This window comes from Arachis hypogaea, chromosome 16 (genome assembly GCF_003086295.3).
Source record: "Arachis hypogaea cultivar Tifrunner chromosome 16, arahy.Tifrunner.gnm2.J5K5, whole genome shotgun sequence".
Taxonomy (NCBI): domain Eukaryota; kingdom Viridiplantae; phylum Streptophyta; class Magnoliopsida; order Fabales; family Fabaceae; genus Arachis; species Arachis hypogaea.
In genome coordinates, this window is record NC_092051.1 from 70,304,172 (window position 1) to 70,315,248 (window position 11,077).

Genomic DNA, 11,077 nt, shown 5'->3' on the forward strand with positions numbered 1-11,077 from the left:
TATTTATATGTTTGCATATGATTGAGGCCATTATTTGTTTAAACTCACTTATCCAAATTAAGCCTACCCTCTCAATTACCTTTGTTAACCACTTTGAGCCTTTAAATCCCATTTGTTCTATATTTTACCACATTACTAGCCTTAAGCAGAAAAACAATTTTATACCCCAATTGAATCTTTGGTTAGCTTAAGATAGAATTGTGTGTGTTAAGTAAATATAGGAAATTGTGGGAACACAAGATAATAAGGGAATGTGTCATGATAATACAATGGGAATTTGGGTACCTACTCATGTGAAACTATAAGAATTAAAAATCTATGTGCATTGATTAGCTATGTTTATTTTTATGTTTATGTTGAAAAAAAAAATTTCGCGACGCAACCGCATCATTGACGCGTCCGCGTCGCAAGAGGCTTAGAGAGAATAATAAACGAACAGAGAGTCAAAAAAAAATCCAAAAATATCTAACAAATAAATAAGGGGATAAAATTACCCCAATGCTAAGTTAAGAATTCAAAGATCAATGCATGTATGATAAAATTAAAATAAAAAGTTGATACATGAGTATGGAATGTGAAAGAAAAATTTTGGGTAGCTAGGTGTGAATTTTAAGTTATATAGAATATATATTTATGTTGGGTTGAAGCTTGGGTTAATTAAAGATTCAATTTATAAGCTTACTTAGCCATATATGTATCCTTACGACCTTGGCCCCATTACAACCTTGAAAAGATCCTCATGATGTTTGTATTAATATATTAAATATTGTTGATTGGTAAAGAGAAGAACAAAAAAAAATTAGAAAGCATGATTAGAGAAGGATCGAGTGATTGCCCTATACACTAGAGAGATTAGAGTGTACATACATCATCAGTGAGGGTTCAATGCTTGAATTTCTATGTTCCCTGCTTTCATGAGCTGCCTTCTTGCATTTTTTATCTGTTCTTACTATATAGGAATTGAATTAGTGGAGTTTGAATTGTAATTGTCTTGAAGAGCCTATTTACTTTGATCAAGTAGAAAAGAATCATATAGTTGCTTTCATATATATAGGTTGCATTGCATTACATGAGTTCTACATGTTCCTACTCATTTATTTTATCTCCTTCAACTAAGCATGAGGACATGCTAATGTTTAAGTGTGGGGAGGTTGATAAACCACTATTTTATGGTTTATATTGTGCTTAATTGTATGGTTTTATCAATTCTTTACCCACTTATTCATATGATTGGCATGCATTTATATTTCCTTCTTGAAATTATTACATGATTGAATACTTGCTTCCTAAAGACTTTTAATTATGTATTTTAATTCTCCTTTATCCCATTCGATGCCGTGATCTGTGTGTTAAGTGTTTTAGGCTTTATAGGGCATGAATGACTTGGAGATTGGAAAGGAAGCTTGCAAAAATGGAAGGAACACAAGAAATTGAGGAGATGACCAGCGAGAAGTGACGTGGGCGCATGGCTCACGCGACCGCGCGACATAGAGGAAATCGCAGTGACGTGGACGCATGGCTCACACGACCGCGCGAATTGGAACTGCACAAGTGACGCGGAGGCGTGGACGACCCGCACGCGTGGCAAGGCAGAACGCCGAATGACGCGTCCGCATGAATGACGCGATCGCGTGACATGCGCGATCTGCAGAATCTGCAGAATTCGCTGGGGGTGATTTTGGGTCCTATTTTAACCCAATTTTCGGCCCAGAAGAGCAGACTAGAGCCAAGGAACATGCAGAAACGAAAACAACGATTCATTACAAAGAATTCTCAGTTTTAGATCTAGTTTTACTCCTCCTCTAGGTTTTTCTCTTTACACACTCATAGTTCTTAGGATTTCAATTATTATTATTTTTACATTGGGATATTGAGAAGAGTTATTGCCTCAGCAAGACTTCGTCATTCTAGTTTGTTTTCTTTACCTGTCTCTTACTCTTCCATGTCCTTTATTTACTCAGAGTTACTATTGGATTATTTTTAAGATTTATTAATACAAGAAATATTTTTATTTTTAATTGATCCCTTTGATTCCCTTTCCTATGTTATGAATTCTACATTCACAATGAGCGAGTAGTTCCATAACTTGGATGGGAGTTGATTGAAAGGAAGACCTTGAGTTGGGATGCTTAAAAAAAAATTGTAATTGGGTTTATTGTTGGATTGCTCTCTAGTCACTGACACCAATCCTTCCAAGTAAGCGGATTGGGACTTGTGAATAGAAATAGCTTTCCAACTTGCTTGACTTTCCCTTACCTAGTAAAGGATAACTAAACAGAACAACCCTCAATTATCAATTAATCTTGAGAGCACTCCAACAAGAATAGGGCTTCCAACTAATCTACTCCCAGCCAAGGCTTTTATTTAAAATTACCTAATTTCTCTAATTTAATTTCCTGTTAATCAACTCAAACCATTTTTTGAAAACATCTGATTAATAAAATAGCACACTTTTCTGCAACTCGTTGGGAGACGACCTGGGACTCATACTCCCAGTATTTTAAGTTAAATTTTGTGACAACCTTCTAAATTGATAAGCGGATTTATGGTTGGTTAAGAACTGTACTTGCAACGTATTCGTTATATTAATTTTTTAACTCGCCAATTTTCACCACGTCAAGGCCCCAACCCTGCTCTGATTATCTGTGAGGCTCCATGAGAGCTCACTGTCAAGCTATTGAGATTAAAGAAGTGCTTGTTGGGAGGCAACCTAATTTTATTTAATTATATCTATTTATTCTCCATTGTCATTTTATGTTTTTTGTAGGTTGATGATCATGTAAAGTCACAAAAACAACTGAAAAAGCAAAAATAGAATGAAAAATAGTATTAAAAATAGCACACCCTGGAAGAGAAGCTTACTGGCGTTTAAACGCCAGTAAGGGTAGTAGAATGGGCGTTAACGCCCAGTCTGGCACCATTCTCGGCGTTTAACGCCAGAAATGGGCACCAGACTGACGTTTAATGCCAGAAAGGGGCACATAGCTGGCGTTTAACACCAGAATTGCACTCTAAGGGCATTTTGCACACCTAATTGGTGCAGGGATGAGAAATCCTTGACACCTCAGGATCCCCACCAACCTCAACTAACTCTCTCTAACTTCTTCACACCTTTTCATAATACTCTTCCCCAAATAACCTCCACCAATCACCTCTATTACTCCTCCAAAACCATCATACAACCCACCTACACCCACCCACTCAAATTCAAACCATCACTCCTTCCTTTTCCACATCATAACCACCTAAAACCCTCCTTGGCTGAACAATTCACACACCTCCATCTCCTCCATCTCTTCTTCTTCTCCTCCTTTCTTTATTCTTTTGCTCGAGGACGAGCAAATCTTTTAAGTTTGGTGTAGAAAAGCTCAGCTTTTTTTATTTTTCCATAACCATTTATGGCACCTAAGGCCGGAGAAACATCTAGAAAGAGGAAAGGAAAGGCAATTGCTTCCACCTTCGAGTCATGGGAGATGGAGAGATTCATCTCAAAGGTCCACCAAGACCACTTCTATGAAGTTGTGGCTAAGACTCCTCATTGAAGAGGACAAGCCCATCACTAAGAAAATGATGGAGCAAACAAGAGAGTCCACTCATGGAACTCAACAAGAGCATGAGGAAATTTCTCATCATGAAATCCCTGAGATGCCTCAAAAGATTCATTTTCCTCCACAAAATTATTGGGAGCAAATCAACACCTCCCTAGGAGAATTAAGTTCCAATATGGGACAACGAAGGGTGGAGCACCAAGAGCATTCCATCCTCCTCCATGAAATTAGAGAAGACCAAAGAGTCATGAGGGAGGAATAACAAAGGCAAGGAAGAGACATTGAGGAGCTCAAACACTCCATAAGATCTTCAAGAGGAAGAACAAGCCGCCATCACTAAGGTGGACCCGTTCTTTAATCTCCTTGTTCTTTATTTTCTGTTTTTCGAAAATTGTGCTTTATGTTTTATTTATGTTTGTGTCTTTACTACATGATCATTAGTTTCTTATTGTCTATGCCTTAAAGCTATGGATGTCCTATGAATCCATAACCTTTCTTAAATGAAAAATGTTTTTAATTGAAAAAAAAAAAAGAAGTACATGAATTTCGAATTTTAAAATAGTTTAATTATTTTGATGTGGTGGCAATACTTTTTGTTTTCTAAATGAATGCTTGAACAGTGCATATTTTTTTATATTGTTGTTTATTTATGTTAAAATTGTTGGCTCTTGAAAGAATAATGAAAAAGGAGAAATGTTATTGATAATCTGAAAAATCATAAAAATTGATTCTTGAAGCAAGAAAAAGCAGTGAAAAGCTTGCAAAAAAAAAAGAAGAAAGAAAAAGAAAAAGCAAGCAGAAAAAGCCAATAGCCCTTTAAACAAAAAGGCAAGGGTAAAATAAAAAGGATCCAAGGCTTTGAGCATCAGTGAATAGGAGGGCCCAAGGGAATAAAATCCTGGCCTAAGCGGCTAAACCAAGCTGTCCCTAACCATGTGCTTGTGGCGTGAAGGTGTCAAGTGAAAGGCTTGAGACTGAGCGGTTAAAGTCGTGGTCCAAAGCAAAAAGAGTGTGCTTAAGAGCTCTGGACACCTCTAATTGGGACTCTAGCAAAGCTGAGTCACAATCTGAAAAGGTTCACGCAGTTATGTGTCTGTGGCATTTATGTATCCTGTGGTAATACTGGAAAACAAAATGCTTAGGATCACGGCCAAGACTAATAAAGTAACTGTGTTCAAGAATCAACATACTGAACTAGGAGAATCAATAAAACTATCTGAATTCTAAGTTCCTATAGATGCCAATCATTCTGAACTTCAAAGGATAAAGAGAGATGCCAAAACTGTTCGAAAGCAAAAAGCTAATAGCCCCGCTCATCTAATTAAGACTGATCTTCATAGATGTTTTTGGAATTCATTGTATATTCTCTTCTTTTTATCCTACTTTGTTTTTAGTTGCTTGGGGACAAGCAACAATTTAAGTTTGGTGTTGTGATGAACGGATAATTTATACGCTTTTTGGCATTGTTTTTAGCATGTTTTTAGTATGTTTTAGTTAGTTTTTATTATATTTTTATTAGTTTTTAAATAAAAATCATATTTCTGGACTTTACTATGAGTTTATGTGTTTTTTTGTGATTTCAAGTATTTTCTGGCGGAAATTGAGGAACCTGAGCAAAAATCTAATTCAGAGGCTGAAAAAGGACTGCAGATGCTATTGGATTCTAACCTCCCTGCACTCGAAGTAGATTTTCTGGAGGTATAGAAGCCCAATTGGCGCGCTCTCAATTTCGTTGGAAAGTAGACATCCTGGGCTTTCCAGCAATATATAATAGTCCAGATTTTGCCCGAGATTTGATGGCCCAAACTAGCATTCCAATTCAGCATAAAAATTCTGGCGTCAAAACGCCAGAACTGGCATAAAAGCTGGAGTTAAACGCCCAAACTGGCACAAAAGCTGGCATTTAACTCCAAGAAAAGTCTCTACACATGAAAGCTTCAATGCTCAGCCCAAGCACACACCAAGTGGGCCCGGAAGAAGATTTCTGCATTAATTACCTATTTCTGTAACCCTAGGCTACTAGTTTTCTATAAATAGGACCTTTTGCTATTGTATTTTCATCTTCGGATCATCTTGGTTCTTCTGGTTCCCTCTCTGGGCCGAAGCCAATAATCACCATTATCACTTTTGTATTTTCAATGGTAGAGTTTCTACACACCATAGATTAAGGTGTGGAGCTCTGCTGTTCTTCATGAATTAATGCAAAGTACTACTGTTTTCTATTCAATTCACGCCTACTTCTTCTCTATGATATACACTCGTTCTTCAACTTGATGAATGTGATGATCCATGACACTCATCATCATTCTCACCTATGAACGTGTGCCTGACAACCACTTCCGTTCTACATGCAAACAAGCTTGAATGTGTATCTCTTAGGTTTCTAATCTAAGTATTTCTATCCTATTTTATATTTTAATTATATTTTAATTATCAAATCTCCATAACCATTTGAATCTTCCTGACTGAGATTTACAAGGTGACCATAGCTTGCTTCAAGCCGACAATCTCCGTGGGATCGACCCTTACTCACGTAAGGTTTATTACTTGGACGACCCAGTGCACTTGCTGGTTAGTTGTGCGGAGTTGTGACAAAGTGTTGAGATTACAATTGTGCGTACCAAGTTGTTGGCGCCATTGATGATCACAATTTCGTGCACCAAGTCCCCCTAATGGGTGTTCAACACCTACCAAGAGCAGAAGGCAGTGTAGTTCACCTCCCATTTCTCAAAGTGGATGCCAAGTTCAGCCCAAGTACTCAACCAAAGTAGGCCCAAGGATGGATTTCGTTCCTCTAGTCTATTCTATCATATTTTTGTACTTCTTAGTTATTAGATTAGTATATATAGAACAAGAATCACCCTTGTTCAGAACCTTATGCCATATTTTCGAAATAACATTATTACTTTCTGTACAATATGAGCAACTGAACCTCCTAGGTTAAGGTTAGGAGTTCTGCTGATTCTTATGGATTAATAATATCAGTGTTCTATTTCAATCTATGCTTGATTCCATTCTAAGAAGTATCTTTATTCTTCATCCTAATGAATTGGGAGTGTAACTTGATCGTCATCCCTATTCTACATGGGTTCTTGCGAGTCTTTGATGGGATACTATTGAACCGCACGCTTGATTATACATCTTTTAGACGGCTAATCCACGACTTCGTTGGGGACTTGGAGACATCAAATCAGCCGAGGTACGGGGCGATTAGGGCCTTTGTGATATAAGCTAGAATCATAAAGTGTCATTCTCTGATCCAGAAGATCCGACCTTGTCTGTGGCATTTTGAGTAGGATCATAAGAGATTGGACTACTAGAGCTTCACCTTCGTTCAGATTGGATGATCATTGACACCAGCATTTGATCTTAAGCAGAAGAGATTAATGACCACTGACCCTGGCGTTAATCACCTACAGCTTGCCATGTAATGAATCATCAGAAGTTGAAGTAGACAGTGAGAAAAGTTGATCCAGAAGATGGAAGTATCTCTGAAGCCTCAACTGTTCTCTTATCATTGATTTCACACCAATCGAGTAATACTTTATCTATTATGTTTTTATGCCTTTTCCACAACAACCATATTTTCTATCCGCCTAACTAAGATCTACAAGATAGCCGTTGCTTGTTCAATCCAATAATCTCTGTGGGATTTGACCCTCACTCACCTGAGGTATTAAATGGATGACCCGGTGCACTTGCCGGTCAATCTGTGCGAGTATTGCGGAGTCAGTTTCACGCACCAAGTTTTTGGCGTCGTTGCCGGAGATTGTTCGAGTTTGACAAAATATCGGACTATCTTGTTGCTTAGATTAGGCATTCTTTAAGGTTTAGTAGCTCTTTTAATTGTCTCTTTTGTTTTCTTTTTCAATTTTTTTTTTCAAAATCCATCTTTTCTTTGCCTTTTGTTTGAGTCTAGTGTTAGTTTCTATGTTTGGTGTCCCGTCCATTTTCATTTTTTCTTTAATTGTTCTTGAGTGTTCTTCTTGGTACTCAAGTTGTTCTTGTTTCTTTTCTTTGTTTGATCTTAAAATTTTTAATTTTGGTGTCTTTTGGTGTCTTTCTTTCTAATTTTTGAAAAAAAAAACTAGTGTCTTTGATCTAAAAATTTTAAGTTTGGCCTTTTTTGGTTGTTTTTCTCTTTCAAATCTTTTCATATCTTTCTTTTCTATCTTATCTTTGTTTTAATTTTTAAAATTTCAAATCTTTTTAAATCTTTTCAAATTTGATTTTTAGATCTTTTTAATTTAAACCCTATCTTTGTAAAGAGGTTAAGAAATATCACTTTATCTTTTCAAAACTTCTCTCTTATCTTTCTTTTTCTAATTTTAAGACTTACACAACTTACTCTCTATTTTGTGGGTTACCTAAAACTTCGAGGTCGATCTCGGACGAGATTTTCTAGTCTGGTCTGGCCTGTCGCGTTCGACTTGTTGGATCTTGAGGTGCTGCAGGTCTTCGATCACCGGAGGGTGGTTGTACCTGCAAGAGACTCCGATGCTTAAGTCAGTACGGGCTTTTTGCAGGATTTTTTGTAGGATTGGAGTATGAGTTATAGCTGGGTGCTCCAGTGTATTTATAGTGGTGTTTGACGATCTACCTTTGAGATAAGTTTGTTATCTTATCTTATCTTTTGTGGGTAAGATCATATCTTTTGTCAACCATGTTCCTAGTAGGCGGTGGTTCTTAGATTTGGGCCTCTTTGGGCCTCTGTGGCGATTTTTTGAGCTCTTTGTAAAGAGGTTGGTAGTGGGCTAACCTTTCATGAGGTCGGTCCTTTTGTCTTCGGCCAACCCAACCCTATAGCTCGGACCAGTGTATGAATAGTGCCTTTGCTTAAGCTTCGACATTTTCCCGAGGTTGTGCTTGTTCCCGAGCTTCAACCTTTTCTAGGAGGAGGTCGAGCTAAAGCATATTCTTGTTTATCATGCTCGAGGTGCTGTTGTTCCATTCGGGCAAGCTTTGCGTCTTTAATGCTGTTTCGAAACGCGAAGTGTTTTGCTTTTAAATGTTGCACCATTTTTTAGTATGGCAGTTTCTTAGATATCTGCATGCACTTTTAAAGCCTTTTAATTGGCTTTTATTCCCTTGCCATTTCATTTCCCTCTTTGGGTTTTCTTTGATATCAAAGGGTTTTTGCTTTCTTTAGTTTCTTGCTTCTATATGCTTTCTTTTGCTTTCTGAGGAGAAAAACTTTCTTTCACTATCGATTGCTAATTTGCCCCAAGTTTTTTTTTCTTTTTTTGAAGCTTCGAGGTGCTTGTTGGTGTGGATCGTCCGTGCTTTTGCTGTGCGTTCACCACTACTGCTTCTTCTCATTCTTAGGTTGGTACTTTTGCTTTATGCATTTCACATTTTTTTTCATGGCTGCAATCCTTCTGTTTGATGTTTCGTTTCTGTTGCATGCTTCTGTTTTTTGTTTAAAGTTTTGATCTTTTTTTCTTGCTATTACTGAAAAAGGTTAGGGCTAGGGCTTTCAATTTTCTTTGATCTTTTGTGCATTTCCTTCTGTGCATGCATTGCCTCCAAAGGGTGACTCTGGGTTGCGGTTTTTGCTATTGTGAACCCTGGCACACCCTTTGCTGTTTTGTTGGCTGCTCGCTGGTTGTTTCTTTACTTTCTTGTTTTGGCCGAGTTGTTTGGTAGTGACGTCTCTTTATTTTCTTCCTGTAGGTGTAGTTTCTATGTCTTCTCGTAGAAATATTGTTGAGATGTCCACAAAGGTCCCTCCTGGTATGGCTGACTGGTTAGATTCCATAGTGTTAGGGTGTGTTACTGTAGCAGATCGAGAATACAGTGAAAATTTTAGGAGGTTTCATAGGATTTTTTTGAATAGTGAAGATGAGAAAAACTATGAGTTGGTGTCTCTCGACCCTGAGGAGAGGGTCAGTTTTCGTCCTTTAGGTCGGACCGAGCGTCTGTTCTTCTATGCGTATGACTGCTTTTTTACCAAGTTAGGTATTACCCTTCCTTTTACTGAGTTTGAGACCAACCTCCTTTGGAACTGTAAGCTTGCCCCATCTCAGCTTCATCACAGCTCTTGGGCTTTCTTGAAGATTTTTCAGTTACTGTGTCAGGAGTTAGGTGTCTGACCTTCCCTTTGTCTATTCCTTTATTTGTTTGTGCTGACCAAGCCCGGGGCGGCCAAGAAGTCTTTTCCATTTATGATGACTCCTTTCATGATTTTAAAAACTTCTACTTCAAAGTTTGGGCTGTAGATGGTGTTGGCCCCTTTTTTCTTGATGAGAACAAGGAACCTCTCTTTCCCCTCTGGTGGCAAGAAAACCCTGTAGTTCTTAAGTATTCTTTAGAGAGTCTTGATGAGGTAGAGAGGGCCTTTGTGGGTGTTTTGGAGGAGCACTGGGGGGAGCCACCTCATTTGGATACAAAGAAGTGTTTAGGGGATCCTGCTCTTCTCTGTTCTAAGCTAGGTAGCGCCCGACTTCCTAAAAAGAATTTTTTACTGTCGTTTGTTTGTCATTGTACACTATATAACTATTTTTGTGATTACTTTTTTCAGAGATGGTTTCCAACTTTGATTCGATGAAGGTCCTCTGTAAGACCAAGAAAACGGTGGCCGCCCAGAACTTACAGAGGAAGATGTCGGGGGAGGGTTCTTCACAGGTACCACCGAAGAAGCCGGACTCGGGACCTCAAGGTCCGAGGAAGATTATTCTGACTCCTCAAGTTCGGGTGGCCTCTACTGAGCCGCCTCTGACGGCTTCTGGGGCTTCCTCTTCCTCTTCTTCATCTGGGCCCTCTCCCAAAAGGCAGAGAACTGCTAGTGCTTACAACCTCGATGATAAGGATTTTGATGGCGTAGCCTTTGCTACGGAGCACATCGCTCCATATGGGTTTGTTCCAATTGATGTTGTGTCCATCCTCAAGCATCTCGATTTTATATCCAGCAATAGTATCCAGATGGGCAACCTTAGAGCTGCACTATCGAGGGAGTTCAAGAAGTCTCCTATTAATGATACCAGCGCCTTTCTTGGGAGTGCTAAGGCCGATTATGAGAGGGTGGAGGGATTGAGGCTTGAGTTGGAGGCAAAGAATGTTGGGTTGGAGCTTTGTGTGGAGACGGAGAAGGCCCGGGCCACTGCTACGAAGGCGGCTGCCAATTTAGCTAAAGATATGGCGAAGAAGGCCAAGGAGAGCTATACCCGGACTTATGGTGAGCTCCTGGAGGTTAAGGAAAAACTCCAATCTTCTTATGATGATTACACCGAGCTGCACGGTCACATAGTGAATGGCATGACCGCTCTGTACGAGAATTTAGCATGGACAACATTGTGGAGGATGGCAAGATTGTGCCGCCCCTGATGATGATGAGGTTCCTCCTTCTGACTCTACAGCTAAGGCTTCTACAACTCCTTCTATTGAGACATCAAGACCTGAGGCAGACCCCGACGTGGAGATCTTAAATGGCCCGGATGGTGTCGTCGGAGCTGTTCTGATTTCAGCCATTCCTCCAGCTTCTCAGGATGTGACGACGGGGGCAAAGCTGGATCCCTTGTGACTTCTCTTTT